Source organism: Dendrobates tinctorius, unplaced genomic scaffold (genome assembly GCF_039654945.1).
Source record: "Dendrobates tinctorius isolate UK_male_01 unplaced genomic scaffold, ASM3965494v1 ptg000011l, whole genome shotgun sequence".
NCBI lineage: Eukaryota > Metazoa > Chordata > Amphibia > Anura > Dendrobatidae > Dendrobates > Dendrobates tinctorius.
Window position 1 is genome coordinate 42,693,065 of NW_027361679.1, and position 14,402 is coordinate 42,707,466.

The 14,402-nt window shown below is 46.5% G+C and overlaps 1 protein-coding gene across 6 annotated transcripts in view; it reads left to right on the forward strand.

The window, feature by feature from the left end:
* Positions 1 to 2,325: 2,325 nt before the first annotated feature.
* Positions 2,326 to 14,402, forward strand: part of WDFY3 (WD repeat and FYVE domain containing 3) — a 436,497-nt gene continuing 424,420 nt past the window's right edge. For 4 of the 6 annotated variants that reach the window (XM_073541677.1, XM_073541696.1, XM_073541706.1 and 1 more), the window contains exon 1: positions 2,327 to 2,698. The gene's annotated coding sequence lies outside the window, so the exon portion shown is untranslated. Of the gene's footprint in view, positions 2,699 to 14,402 lie in introns of all 6 variants that reach the window. The other 2 variants (XM_073541724.1, XM_073541714.1) reach the window with 2 other exon arrangements.

The following is a 14,402-nucleotide window of genomic DNA, read 5'->3' on the forward strand; positions in this document are numbered from 1 at the left end:
CCATCTGCCTCAAAGTTCGACGCACTGTGCGTTCAGAGATGCTCTTCTGCCTACCTTGGTTGTAACGGGTGGCAACTTGAGTCACTGTTGCCTTTCTATCAGCTCGAACCAGTCTGCCCATTCTCCTCTGACCTCTGGCATCAACAAGGCATTTCCGGCCACAGAACTGCCGCTCACTGGATTTTTTTTCTTTTTCGGACCATTCTCTGTAAACCCTAGAGATGGTTGTGCGTGAAAATCCCAGTAGATCAGCAGTTTCTGAAATACTCAGACCAGCCCTTCTGGCACCAACAATCATGCCACGTTCAAAGGCACTCAAATCACCTTTCTTCCCCATACTGATGCTCGGTTTGAACTGCAGGAGATTGTCTTGACCATGTCTACATGCCTAAATGCACTGAGTTGCCGCCATGTGATTGGCAGATTAGAAATTAAGTCTTAACACACAGTTGGACAGGTGTACCTAATAAAGTGGCCAGTGAGTGTATATATATATATATATATATACACACACACACACATACATACACACATTATATATACACACACAGACACACACAGACACCACCTCTCACCTGTCCGCAGCATCGCCCGTGCTTCCTCGCTCTGACACAGCAGCGGCCGCGCTCCTCTCTGTGTCAGTCAGAGACAGTCCGCTCCTGCTATTTCCTCTTGCAGGCAGCGGAGCTGCTTGGATCGCTCCCTGGCCGCCGCTACAGGAAGGCAATCTAGGAAGTGCTCCGCGCCGCCCCTGGCTCCCCTTGTGTCCGCGGACCGGCAAGGGCACTGCAGCGGCCCGGTGCTGGGCCGCGGACCGGCGGTTGGGGACCCCTGGGTTAGATGAAGCCTGGCAAAGCGGGGATGTCAAGAAGCGAGGGAGTGCATATGTCCAAGGAAGGGGGGAAGAAGGGAAACAAACCTGTGATGTTTATTTGGTAAATGCTGGTTTAAAGACAATACAGCACAGAAAAAATGCAATAGATGAGACAAGTGACGTGAAGCATAATTATCATTATGGGAGAGGGAGAAACATAAATATTGCTCCAGTTCATAGATAAGGAGTCTGGATTCTTATCTATGAACTGGTCCAATATTTATGTTTCTCCCTCTCCCATAATGACAATTCTGCTTCACGTCACTTGTCTTATCTATTGCATTATTTCTGTGCTGTTTTCTGTATATATATGTGACTCTTCAGATTTTGTATTAGTCTAGCCTGATGAAGAGACCTGAGTAGTCTGGAAAGCTTGCAATGTGTTACCATCTTTTCAGTTAGCCATTTAAAGGTATCAACCACTGAGGACTCTCAATTCTGAATATTCTTCTATCTACTGGCTAACACGGTACAAAGAAACATCTTTCCTATGTGAACTCAGTCTGAGATGTCAAAGTGAACACTGAAACATGGCATCTACTGTAAGTGGTCAGGCGACAGGGGGTGTCCTCTGTCCATAGAGCAATTGGGGGACCAGAAGTACCCTATTCAGTCAGTAGAGACTGTCCGGGACCCCTGGGGTATGGCGTGATACATTTGGCTTCTATTATAACCTGGGGTCACAATTTAGATGTTTACACCGTCCGATTTGACCTTCTACTTAGAATGTCAGGAAAGAGAGTCCGAGGACCCCTAATTCATTCTACTGGGGGTATAGAGAATATTTCATGGTGTATGTAATTTTTACAGGAAAAATAGTATGGCACGTGGCGTCATAAGTCTATGTGCCCACGTAGCGTTTTTTAAACGCTCAGGAAACGGGTTCTCCTTCCCAGAAAACGTGCGTCTTTTTCCGCGCGTCTTTTGGACTATAGGAAATAGCCAAAAACGCGGACCTAAGCGGAAATTAATGAACATGCTGCGTTTTTTTATTGCTAAAAGCGTTTCCTTAGTGGTAAAAAACGCATCCATTGGCACAAAAAGGCTAAAATGCATTTAAATGAATGGGATACTTTTATGAGTTTTTGATGAGGTGTGACCCCGAAAAACGCATTAAAAAACGCTTAAAAAAACGCTACGTGGGCACACAGCCTAAAACAGATTTTTCGACGGAGGCTCCTAAATTAGATGGGCACACAGTGATATTGGTGGTCACCCAGAAATTCCTCCAACTTTAGTGAGCATTCCACCATGGCACATTCCAGGATGGGGGATGTTGGGGGGCACACCATATTACCATGGAGTACAGTCCACACGGTGGCATTCCAGCAGCTATTGTGCCCTGACAATGCAATAAAGCCGAGAGGGAAGTGACCATCCATCCTCCTCTGCCAGGGGAGCGACATAGGAGCCAGGCAGTGTCATCACAGCCGAGGGGGAAGGGAGGGACAGACGGAGGGAGAGGGAAGAGTCAGGAAGAGGGAGGAGGAATAAAGATTAAAAATGGCCACCAGCAGCTGCTGGCTATAGCAACAACTCCGGACTTTCCGGGATAGGCACACTGATGGAAGGGAAGAGGGCAGGAAGCTGGCACTGATCTGCGGGCACACGCTGGATCCCAGGCAGCCTCAGAGCCCATTCCTTTCTCTCCTCACCTTGACACTTGGATGATCGCATTGTCTCTCCTGATCACTATATTGGACCCGCACTGTACCCGGCACCCGTGGATTTACCTAGGAAGGAATCGGTGGCATGAGCATGCCAGGGGCAGCCGCTGGGGGGAACAACATCGCCCAGCTCCATCCTGTGCCACCCTGCACTCAGGTGAGTGGACGTGCCATGATGAGGGCTGCCATCCTTGGAGACCTAGGCCTGGCACAGGCAGGGCAGCACTGCATCTTGTGGCCTCTGCAGATCTGGGAGCTGCTCATGGCTTGTGTGCTTTGTGCATGAGCCAAGGGTTAATCCTGGCAAATAAGAGGTTGATGCATCTATACTGGGTGGCACTGCCCCACCAAAGAGGGATTCATGCCCCTCTATCCACCACTGCTGAGTATAACGTGCCCACTACTCTGATGATGACCCAGCATTGTCACTGATGAGTGGGATTTTATGCAGAGCATTTCCCCATCACATCTGGTCTGTCTGGATGTACAGAAATGACCACCCCCTGGTGCCAGTTATTACAGCACCGATAGGGTGGGCACTCAGGTCTATATAGTGCTTGGCTCCACTTGTGTATCAGGGAGCTCAGGATGAGCAATGCAATTGGCTCTAGCTAGTCTCCGTCTTCTGATCTGAGAGCAACCAGTCGCCCACCTACCATAGACTGGCAGCAGAATCCTATTACATTGCCGGATGGCATCATTGGTATGTGGCCCCCGCTGGATCTGGAGGAATGTGATGTCCTGGAGAGATTGTGCCTTGTTCTCCATTTATTCTTTTATAACTTCTGCCTGATCTATGTCGTGGGATTTATTCATCTTTCTTGTTTTTAATCTGAGCAATAATGAGCAGACTGAATGTAATTGACTACTAATATAGCGCCAACCTAGTGTAGAGCGCTGTCCAGAGAACGGGCTCTATAGGGGAGGCTGCAGCCTGTAGGTCGGACCTGTCCGAGTGTATGCAATATATATGTAATGCATCAGTAATCTGTCGGCATAGAAGCCTGGCAGGATGCTGCCGAGCTGTCATTAGAGGGTATTGTCTTGGCCGCTCTCCCTCCTGTAAAATCTGCTGAGGTGGAGTGGATGGGTCATGTGATGCTGCGAGTTCCTGCCAGTACCGTTAGGGCTTTTTTCCCCAATCTGATAATCTATACAATCATGGTAGAGATCTGTCAGGCCGGTGTGATGCCTGCTTACTGTAGATGTGGCCAGAAGACCCTTTCGGCACCAACATCTGACCCTGATTTATAACATTCTACTAGGAATCTATAAGGGAATGGCCCAAAATTGCTTTGATTAGGATTGATGCAGCTGAGGAATCGGGTGAGAAGTCCACGTTGTCGGCAAATCCGTTATTTGACATGGCTGTTTTCTGACATCCTGTGTCCTGGAGTCCATTGATGCCTTACAGTTCTGCATGGTTGCTTAAGACCTCATTCAGATGTATGTTTTTCTTGTTTTGTATTTGATGATCAGGGATAGACCTTGTACCTATTCTAGTCTAGGGGGCTGTTCACATGTCTGTGTATTTTCGAGTACCGAGTTGTTCGCACCACTCAGACATGTCTACTAGACCTGTCTGGCTTTGCGCAATATACTTTAATTGAGTGAGACCGCACACATCTAGTCGGCATGTGACCGCATCTATGCAAATCACATCCTTGCGGTCACGCGCCCGCCGCTCCTGATGCATGCATCAGAGATAAAGCAGTGCGTGTGATGTAAGGATGCTCAAGTCTTCAGGCACACAGCGACTGCCGACTTGCGCCCTATGACTGGACAACCCCTTTAAGGCTTGTTCAGACGTCCGTGCAAATTGGTCCAAGAGAGGATCGCAGTGCACAGCATGTCCACAGGTCTGCCATGTGACAGCCATTTCTCCCATCTCCCCTATACACATGTATGCTAAACTAGGCCAAGCCTGCATATGTTCTTAGTGGGGCGAGGGGGAATTAACCCACCCCCGGAGGAACAGGCATGTTACGTTTCATCAATGCCAAACTCTTCTTTGCTTCTACCATTGGGGGATCTGTGAGATTTTGGACACCTCCTACACATTGGATGACGAGTTCGGCTGATATTCATCTCGTGTGTGGCCACCGTAATGGAACATTGAAAAATATATATTTTTAGGGAAGTGTAATCCTCTGTTCACACGTACGTCATGGTTTCCATTACATGTAGAAACCACGAGACTGTGCTGGATCCGTTACTTTTACAGGAAATACAAATGTGCAGGGAAAAGTCATGTGGCCAACTAGCAAGATATTGGAGACCCCACACCACATGATGGATATATATGAGAACTGCTCTATGTCCAGCCTTCTGACTGATAGGGGCCCATCAGCCAAGTGCTGTAAGTTGTCTTCAAGGTGGAAGTAATAGTATTCCCTTACAGAGCTGACTGACAGGTTTGTGCCAGGATATCCACTAAGGAGAGAAAGGAAACCTCTAGTAGTTTGCCACTGATTTGTCCCATTCTACCACTAGTGACATTGTGTAATCTTTTGCTTCATGTAAGGTATCAGTCTGTTAGACATTACATAGGACGGATATTATTGTAAGGTACAAATGTATCTATGCATGTAATAAGAAACAAGAACATGAGAATTCCAACATTAGTTCATTTTACCGTGGATGTAGTTATTGTGAGTTCAGAGGTAGCAGTCACATTTGGGCTTGAAGCCAGTCTGATTGTAAAATAAAAAGTATATGGCCCTCTGTATAGGAAATTTTTTTTTTTTTTATATACAGGTAGGCTGAAAGAACCCACTGTTGGCCTCTATCTTGTAAATGGAAGTTTATCATAAAGTATTCTCTGGATAAAGCTCCTAGCGTATACAATAGACTAGCGTGCAAGCCCAGTGTGCGCTCCGCTTTAGGCAGGAATCACACAGCCATGTTTTGTGGTCTGAGCAGAAACTGTCATGTGCGGGTCTCCTGACCTGAACTTGACCGCTTTATATGTGCCAATGAGGCTATGAGTTTGGGTCCATACATCACTGTCTGTGCTCAAACCATGAAGTATGGATGCCTTAAGGCGGCTTACTGTAAGTAAACACGTAACCACCAAGGACTGTGTATTGCTGTGGTCTCTTATCGTGCACAGTTGTAAGTTTACGGCACAGGATTAAAAAGGATGCCCACTTTCACTAAAATAGTCCCAATAATGTGTAAAGTACATAACTCTCATCATGTACTCGCCCTCCTTGGGTCCAGCACCAGTTTGCCACGTCTGCTATGGCCCCGATGTTGTGACTAGAATGGAGATGTCCCATCAGCAGCCACTCGCTGAGCTCATTGCTTGTGCAGAGGTTCACTTCATGCAACATTGAGCTCAGTGGCGCTTGTTGTTTTATGTACTTTCCACAATTTGGGGACCACTTTACTGAAAGTGGACATTCCCTTTAAGCTTCTGCAATCTAGCATGAGCAGGCCAGGCCCCGACTGTGAGACACAATTGGAAAGCCTGAGGAGAAGACAGAAGCGCCTTAAGGCTATGTGCCCATATTGAGTATCTATTTGCAAGGTTTCTGCATCTCTTGACAGGAAAAACGCTGCGGCAGAAACCTATGTTTTTGTACAGCAATGAAAGCTTTTTTGAGGTAAATCAATATATTTAAAAATGTTTTGTGATGTAATTTCTTGGTTCAACACCACTTTTTTTCATACTGATGCAGTGTGGCATAAGGGTAATGGGATTAGGGCTTGGTGTCAGCAGCTGTTATTGACACCTAGCCCTAGTCTTAGGCCGGGATCACATATGCGAGAACCTCGGACGAATCTCGCATCTTAATACCCGGCACTGCCGCCAGCACTCGGGACTGGAGTGTGCGGCTGCATGTATTTCTAGGTAATGAAATGGTGTCAGCCCGACGCCCTCATCACTAAGCCGATAAGTAAACGCAAACACACACACATTGTCACCAACCTATGGAGGAGCATGAACAGAGTGAATCTATGTAGGTTCAGTTTATATCGGCCATTAGTTGGTGTACTTTGTAGCAGAAACATGCGCCACAATTTTGATCCATTTTGTGGCACGCAGTGTTGTGCCTAAGGCCATGCCCCCATAGTATCTAAAATGTAAAATTAATACGATGTAAGTAATGAAGCACAGAATATTCGTGAAATTTGCCCCAATACACTAACAAAATAAACTCGTTAAATATGCCTCAGTGTGTCTCTAAAGGGCCTGTCACACTAAGCGATATCGCTATAAAGTCACTGGTTTTGTGACGTTATAGCGATATTGCTAGCGATATCGCTGTGTCTGATACTTGCCTCCGACCGGCTCCCCCGCTGGTTAACGCTGATCGCGCGAGAACGTCCTGGACCATTTCTCGTCGTCGGCTTCCTGCTGGGCTTCCTGTGGAGTCGAGCGACGCGTGGACGCGGGCGGGAGGACGTCAGGATCGCCTCATCTGACAGGTAAGTAGTGACCCCCGACCCCTGCGATGTCGCTGGTGAGATCTGCCTGTGTGGCAGCTCACTAGCGACCACTTAGAGATGTACCAGCGATCCTGACCGGGTCATATCGCTGGTCGGGATCGCTGGTGCATCGCTAAGTGTGACAGTACCTTAAAAGCGATCTGTCAGCAGGTTTTTACGGAGTAATCTGTTTCAATACAATGAGTTGTTTTATCAGTAGGAGAGTATCACTACAGGACAAGCTGCTTTGCGTCATTTAGTCCAACCGTGTCCCCACCACAGATTAGCTGCTTTCTGTCACTATACAACGTACATGGAAAGCTGCTAACTCTCTCATAATTAAACTAGTAAACTATCAGAGCTGGAATCGGGGTCTCTGCCTCTACATCATGTTGCTGTCAGATTCCCTTAAAGGTGATGTAACACAATGTCTGTGCTGCAGTTTAAAGAGAACCTGATAGCTGTTCCAGGCCCCCCAAACCACCAACATGTATTTGTTGTTCCCTTTTACTCTTCCTAACTAACAATCCTCTTTTTGTGACTTACTTGTTTTTACATATACCTAAAAACCCGTTTTATAACTGCACTTGTGATATACAATTTAATGGGGGACTAGTCGTGAGGGTGGTGTTTCCCCAAACAAACCGACCCACTAATTGTTATTGCTCCCACAGTGAGTGATATGATGAAAGATCGGTGTCACCACCGGCTCTTTGAAGATCTCTGCCTCCCTGACCATGTGCAGTAAAGCCCGGTGGGCACACCCCTGTGATGATAATGAAATGGCTCCTTAGGCCGGGATGACACATGTGAGGAATACGGCCCAGTCTCGCATGTTAATTCCCGGCACTGCCGCCGGAGCGGAGTGTACGGCTGCATAGCAATACATGGAGCTGCACACTCTGCTCCTGAGTGCCGACGGCGGTGCCGGGTATTAACATGCGAGACTTGGCCGTATTCCTCACATGTGTGATCCCGGCATTAGATGTATACCCTACAGAACAGGAAAGTGGATTCTCTAAGCTGTAGGTCATGGTAAGAAACATGGGCCAAAAAATATCGAACGGCGGAGTATTATTGAGGAATAGGACAACATGGTATGCAAGACTGCAGGCAAACAAGTGGAGCAGGTAACGCCATAAAAAAACTGGAGCCAGGAATGTGGATTTACTCTTAAACAGTAGATCAATAGTCTACAGCAGACAGATGGTTAAAGGCAGAGAGGTATGCAATCGACAGACTGTTGATTAACCGCAAGGCAGCAGTGATGCACAGGTCCAGTGGATACTTGCTTGCAGAGGAGATTATACACTATTGCAACAGAGTTGCATGCATAGTAGCAGTATTAGTAGAGAATAGTTTTATTGCTCACAGCAGGCAAATGGTTAACAGCAGATCTGAGCAATAAGCAAGCTGAAGTTCACTGAAGAAAATATTAGCTAGAGTGAGCTGGATGGTGAATCAAACTCCTAAAAGTACATGTGGTAACAGAATTCTATGCTTACTGAATACGCAGCACATATATCTCTGAGTTGGCCTTAAATATCATTAGCTGATGAATTCAGAGGTGGTTGTATGGTGACTGCAGTTACCTGGTAGTAATAGACTTGCACAAAGGAAACTAGCTCTATAAGTAGGATCCCGGAGCCTGAGTCAGGACGGGTGAGCCAATCTTATATTGTTCATGGCCCAGTCATGAAGGACTTCCATGTGTATCAATAAAAATCTTCTGAAAATCTAAAGTTTGCCGTGTAGATTTGTCTACTGATGAATGGGATTGTCGTAAATGTTGGTGTCAGATTTCCTAGCTAGTCCCTATGGAATAAAGATGCAGCAGAAGAGTTTTACAAGGAACTATCTGGTCACAACATTGCCTCTAGGGTAATGGTGTGAACTACACATGAGAACAATCATTCACCTCCTTTCATTTTTGCTCTTGTAAGAAGTGGCAGTCATGCAGTGGTTTGGTAAATGTTGTATCCTTAAGGGTCAAATACGTGTTTGCTACGATGTATACACTGCATTCTGCATATTGAAATCTTTATTAAGGGGATATGTCATCAGAAGATGACCTCCTGTATAAATCTGGCTTTTGTTACATTGTATTCCCAATAGAAAGCGCTTTCCTCAGGAGGGTTTCTCCTGTTGCGATACATATTTTCATGTGCCCATTTTCAGTAGAACTGCACAATTTCTCATCAGTGGCTTGCTGTATAACTGGACCACAAATCTCTATGATAAAAACTTGGCTGAGCGCTGTGGATTTAGTGTTCTATCCTGTCCTACAATGGCTATTGATTTCCAGCCTATCCCTTTATCAGCAGTCTGTCTGATTAGGATCATCGCCATTCTATCACGTATCCAGATTGTAGCTGCTGCTGAAGACCTGCTGCAGTAGTATAGTTACTAGTGTTGAGCATTCCGATACTGCAAATATCGGGTATCGGCCGATATTCGCTGAATCGGAATTCCGATACCGAGTACCGATATTTTTTCAATATCGGATACCGGAATCGGAAATCCCCATAATGCAATGTGCCACTGTTGTGGCTGTGATTGGCTGCTGAAATGATGTCATCATGATGCGCGGTCTGTGCGGGCCTGCCGGGGGCCTGTGCCGGCTGTCGGGGGTCTGTACGGGCCTGCCGGGGGCCTGTACGGGCCTGCCGGGGGTCTGTACGGGCCTGCCGGGGGTCTGTATGGGCCTGCCGGGGGTCTGTATGGGCCTGCCGGGGTTCTGCACGGGCCTGCCGGGGGTCTGTGCGGGCCTTCCGGGGGTCGTGTGTGTGTGTATGTGTGTGCAGGCATCGTCCGATGGGACTACAAGTCCCATCGGGCTATGCCTGCTACAATGACAGTGATTGACACATTAGCCAATGATGGGACAGTAGTAGTCCCATCATCCGGCTAATGTGTTGAATGTAAAAAAAAAAATAATACATACATACTTCATATACACTACATTCATACAACATACATACATACTACGTGTATATACTACATTCATACAACATACATACTACATTCATACAGCATACATACATACAATACATTCCTACAGTACATATAACATAGAGTACATACTCACCATCACTTGTCACTTTGTTCCCCGAAGCCAGTGTCATCTATGAAAAAAATTAGAAACTAACAAACAAGCGATATACTCCCTGATCCGCAGAAATCCACGAGTGTCCCACGATGATTTCCTGCACTGCATCACTGAGAGGTTACAATCATTCACTGGTCTCACTTTATGGCAAAAGCTGCGTGGGAACTTTCTCACACAGCAATGCCAAAAGTGAGACTAGGGACTATTTTTTTACAGTGGCGGAGGAATACAGTGCGGAAGGATACCTACCTCCCGTCATTGTATTCCTGGAGCCCCCTAGAGAGCGGTCGCATCAGCTGATGCTGCTGTTCTCCACGGGAGATTGGCTTGGGACACTCGTGGATTTCTGCGGATCAGGGAGTATATAGGTTGTTTGTTATGTTAATATTTTTCTCACAGATGACACTGGCTTCGGGGATCAAAGTGACAAGTAATGGTGAGTATGTACTCTGTTATATGTACTGTATTGTATGTAGTATGTATGTTGTATGAATGTAGTGTATATGTATGTATGTTGTATGAATGTAGTATGTATGCTGTATGAATGTAGTATATATGAAGTATGTTGTATGAATGTAGTATGTATGTAGTATGTATGAAGTATGTATGTTGTATGAATTTTGTATATATGTAGGTGTGTATGTTGAATGAATGTAGTATGTATGTTGTATGAATGTAGTATATTGTATGTATGTATTATGTAGTATGTATGAATGTTGTATATATGTAGTTTGTATGTTGTATGAATGTAGTATATATGAAGTATGTTGTATGAATGTTGTATATACAGTGCCTACAAGTAGTATTCAACCCCCTGCAGATTTAGCAGGTTTACACATTCGGAATTAACTTGGCATTGTGACATTTGGACTTTAGATCAGCCTGGAAGTGTGAAATGCACTGCAGCAAAAAAGAATGTTATTTCTTTGTTTAATTTTTTTTTAAATTGTGAAAAGTTTATTCAGAGGGTCAATTATTATTCAACCCCTCAAACCACCAGAATTCTGTTTGGTTCCCCTAAAGTATTAAGAAGTATTTCAGGCACAAAGAACAATGAGCTTCACATGTTTGGATTAATTATCTCTTTTTCCAGCCTTTTCTGACTATTTAAGACCCTCCCCAAACTTGTGAACAGCACTCATACATGGTCAACATGGGAAAGACAAAGGAGCATTCCAAGGCCATCAGAGACAAGATCGTGGAGGGTCACAAGGCTGGCAAGGGGTACAAAACCCTTTCCAAGGAGTTGGGCCTACCTGTCTCCACTGTTGGGAGCATCATCCGGAAGTGGAAGGCTTATGGAACTACTGTTAGCCTTCCACGGCCTGGACAGCCTTTGAAAGTTTCCTCCCGTGCCGAGGCCAGGCTTGTCCGAAGAGTCAAGGCTAACCCAAGGACAACAAGGAAGGAGCTCCGGGAAGATCTCATGGCAGTGGGGACATTGGTTTCAGTCAATACCATAAGTAACGTACTCCACCGCAATGGTCTCCGTTCCAGACGAGCCCGTAAGGTACCTTTACTTTCAAAGCGTCATGTCAAGGCTCGTCTACAGTTTGCTCATGATCACTTGGAGGACTCTGAGACAGACTGGTTCAAGGTTCTCTGGTCTGATGAGACCAAGATCGAGATCTTTGGTGCCAACCACACACGTGACGTTTGGAGACTGGATGGCACTGCATACGACCCCAAGAATACCATCCCTACAGTCAAGCATGGTGGTGGCAGCATCATGCTGTGGGGCTGTTTCTCAGCCAAGGGGCCTGGCCATCTGGTCCACATCCATGGGAAGATGGATAGCACGGCCTACCTGGAGATTTTGGCCAAGAACCTCCGCTCCTCCATCAAGGATCTTAAGATGGGTCGTCATTTCATCTTCCAACAAGACAACGACCCAAAGCACACAGCCAAGAAAACCAAGGCCTGGTTCAAGAGGCAAAAAATCAAGGTGTTGGAGTGGCCTAGTCAGTCTCCTGACCTTAACCCAATTGAAAACTTGTGGAAGGAGCTCAAGATTAAAGTCCACATGAGACACCCAAAGAACCTAGATAACTTGGAGAAGATCTGCATGGAGGAGTGGGCCAAGATAACTCCAGAGACCTGTGCCGGCCTGATCAGGTCTTATAAAAGACGATTATTAGCTGTAATTGCAAACAAGGGTTATTCCACAAAATATTAAACCTAGGGTTTGAATAATAATTGACCCACACTTGTATGTTTAAAATTTATTAAAATTTAACTGAGCAACATAACTTTTTGGTTTGTAAGATTTATGCATCTGTTAATAAATCCTGCTCTTGTGTGAAGTTTGAAGGCTCTAACTTATTTGCATCTTATCAAACCTGCTAAATCTGCAGGGGGTTGAATACTACTTGTAGGCACTGTATGTAGTATGTATTTTTTTTACATTCAACACATTAGCCAGGTGATGGGACTACTACTGTCCCATCATTGGCTAATGTGTCAATCACTGTCATTGTAGCAGGCATAGCCCGATGGGACTTGTAGTCCCATCGGACGATGCCTGCACACACACAAGGCCCCCGGCAGGCCCGTACAGATCCCCGACAGCCAGCACAGGCCCCCGACAGGCCCGTACAGACCCCCAGCAGCCGGCACAGGCCCCCGGCAGGCCTGTACAGACAGCCGGCACAGGCCCGTACAGACCCCCCCGACAGCCGGCACAGGCCCCCGGCAGGCCCGTACAGACCCCCGACAGGCCCGCACAGACCCCGCACGCACAGACACGCACACACCCCCACCACCCAAAATGGATGTGCAAGGAAAGAAAGGGTTTTTTTAATTCCGATATTTCTGTCCCATTGGCTTGAATGGGACTTCCGGTATCGGAGTCGGCGATACCCGATACTTTTTGGGTATCGGTCCGATCCAATCCGATATTTCTCTATATCGGATGGTATCGCTCAACACTAATAGTTACACAAAGGGGCTATCCAGGTGTGGCACAAAAATTTGCAGCCGTTCTTTCATTTCAGAACTTTTTCCACATTTTATGTCACTAATCGTATGTACAAATCAATTGAAAAACAAACTGAAATCTGTTCGGGTGGCAAAAGAAAAATAAAGAACTAAAATATTTTTTAATAAAATGGTGGTGCTTCTTATAATCCATGCGTCTTATTGCTTACCGGGGGGGTGGTGGCTGCGGTGAAGCGGGGTCCTAGGGCCGCTGCTGGAGGAGGCAGGAGTGGGGTGATGCTGCAGGAAGGGATGAGAGGGTGCTCCAATGTGCAGCGCGCTGCCAGGGGGGCTTGTGCTGCTGCTGGGTGTTTCCGGGTGCCCGGCAATGCTGGCCGATGCTGTGGGTGTCTCCAGGTGCCCAGCCCGGGGCTCTGCCGACATTTACCGGGTGTAGGCCGCAGGGGTGTCTGGGTGTCTCCGGGTGCCCAGCCGTGTCTCCGGTGACCAGCCCGGGGCTCTGCCGACATTTTGCGACAGGCCAGAGCCCCGGTGCTTTCTCTCGGTTCCCTCTGTGTGATAATTGACTCTGGCAATATGGCGGCCGCCGCCGGGGGTGGCGCATGCGCTCATGGTGATCTTGGGATTGAGATCTCAGCGCTGAAATCTCAGTCCCGAGATCACCATCAGCGCATGCGCCGCCATATTGCTGGAGTCAATTATCACTGGAGACACCACTGTGCACCCGGAGACACCCACAGCACCGCCGGACACCTGGAAACACCCAGACACCCCTGCGGCCTACACCCGGTAAGGCATGTCCGCTTTGTAAGACGCACCCCCATTTTCCCCCCAAGTTTTGGGGGAAAAAAAGTGCGTCTTACAAAGCAGAAAATACGATATTTATCCCTTGCTGATTTTGTAAGTTTGCCCACTGACAAAGACATGAACAGTCTATAATTTTAAGGGTAGGTTAATTTTAACATTGAGAGATAGAATATCAAAAATAAAATCCAGAAAATCACATTGTATAAATTATATAAAGTTATTTGCATTTTGCAGTGAGAAATAAGTATTTCATCCCTCTGGCAAACAAGACTTGGTGGCAAAACCCTTGTTGGCAAGCACAGCAGTTAGATGTTTTTTTTTTTTTGTAGTTGATAATGAGCTTTGCGCACATGTCAGGAGGAATTTTGGTCCACTCCTCTTTGCAGATCATCTCTAAATCATTAAGATTTTGAGGCTGTCACTTGGCAACTCGGAGCTTCAACTCCCTCCATAAGTTTTCCATGGGATTAAGGTCTGGAGACTGGCTAGACCACTCCTTGACCTTAATGTGTTTCTTTTTCAGCCACTGCTTTGTTGCCTTGGCTGTATGTTTTGGGTCATTGTCTTGCTGGAA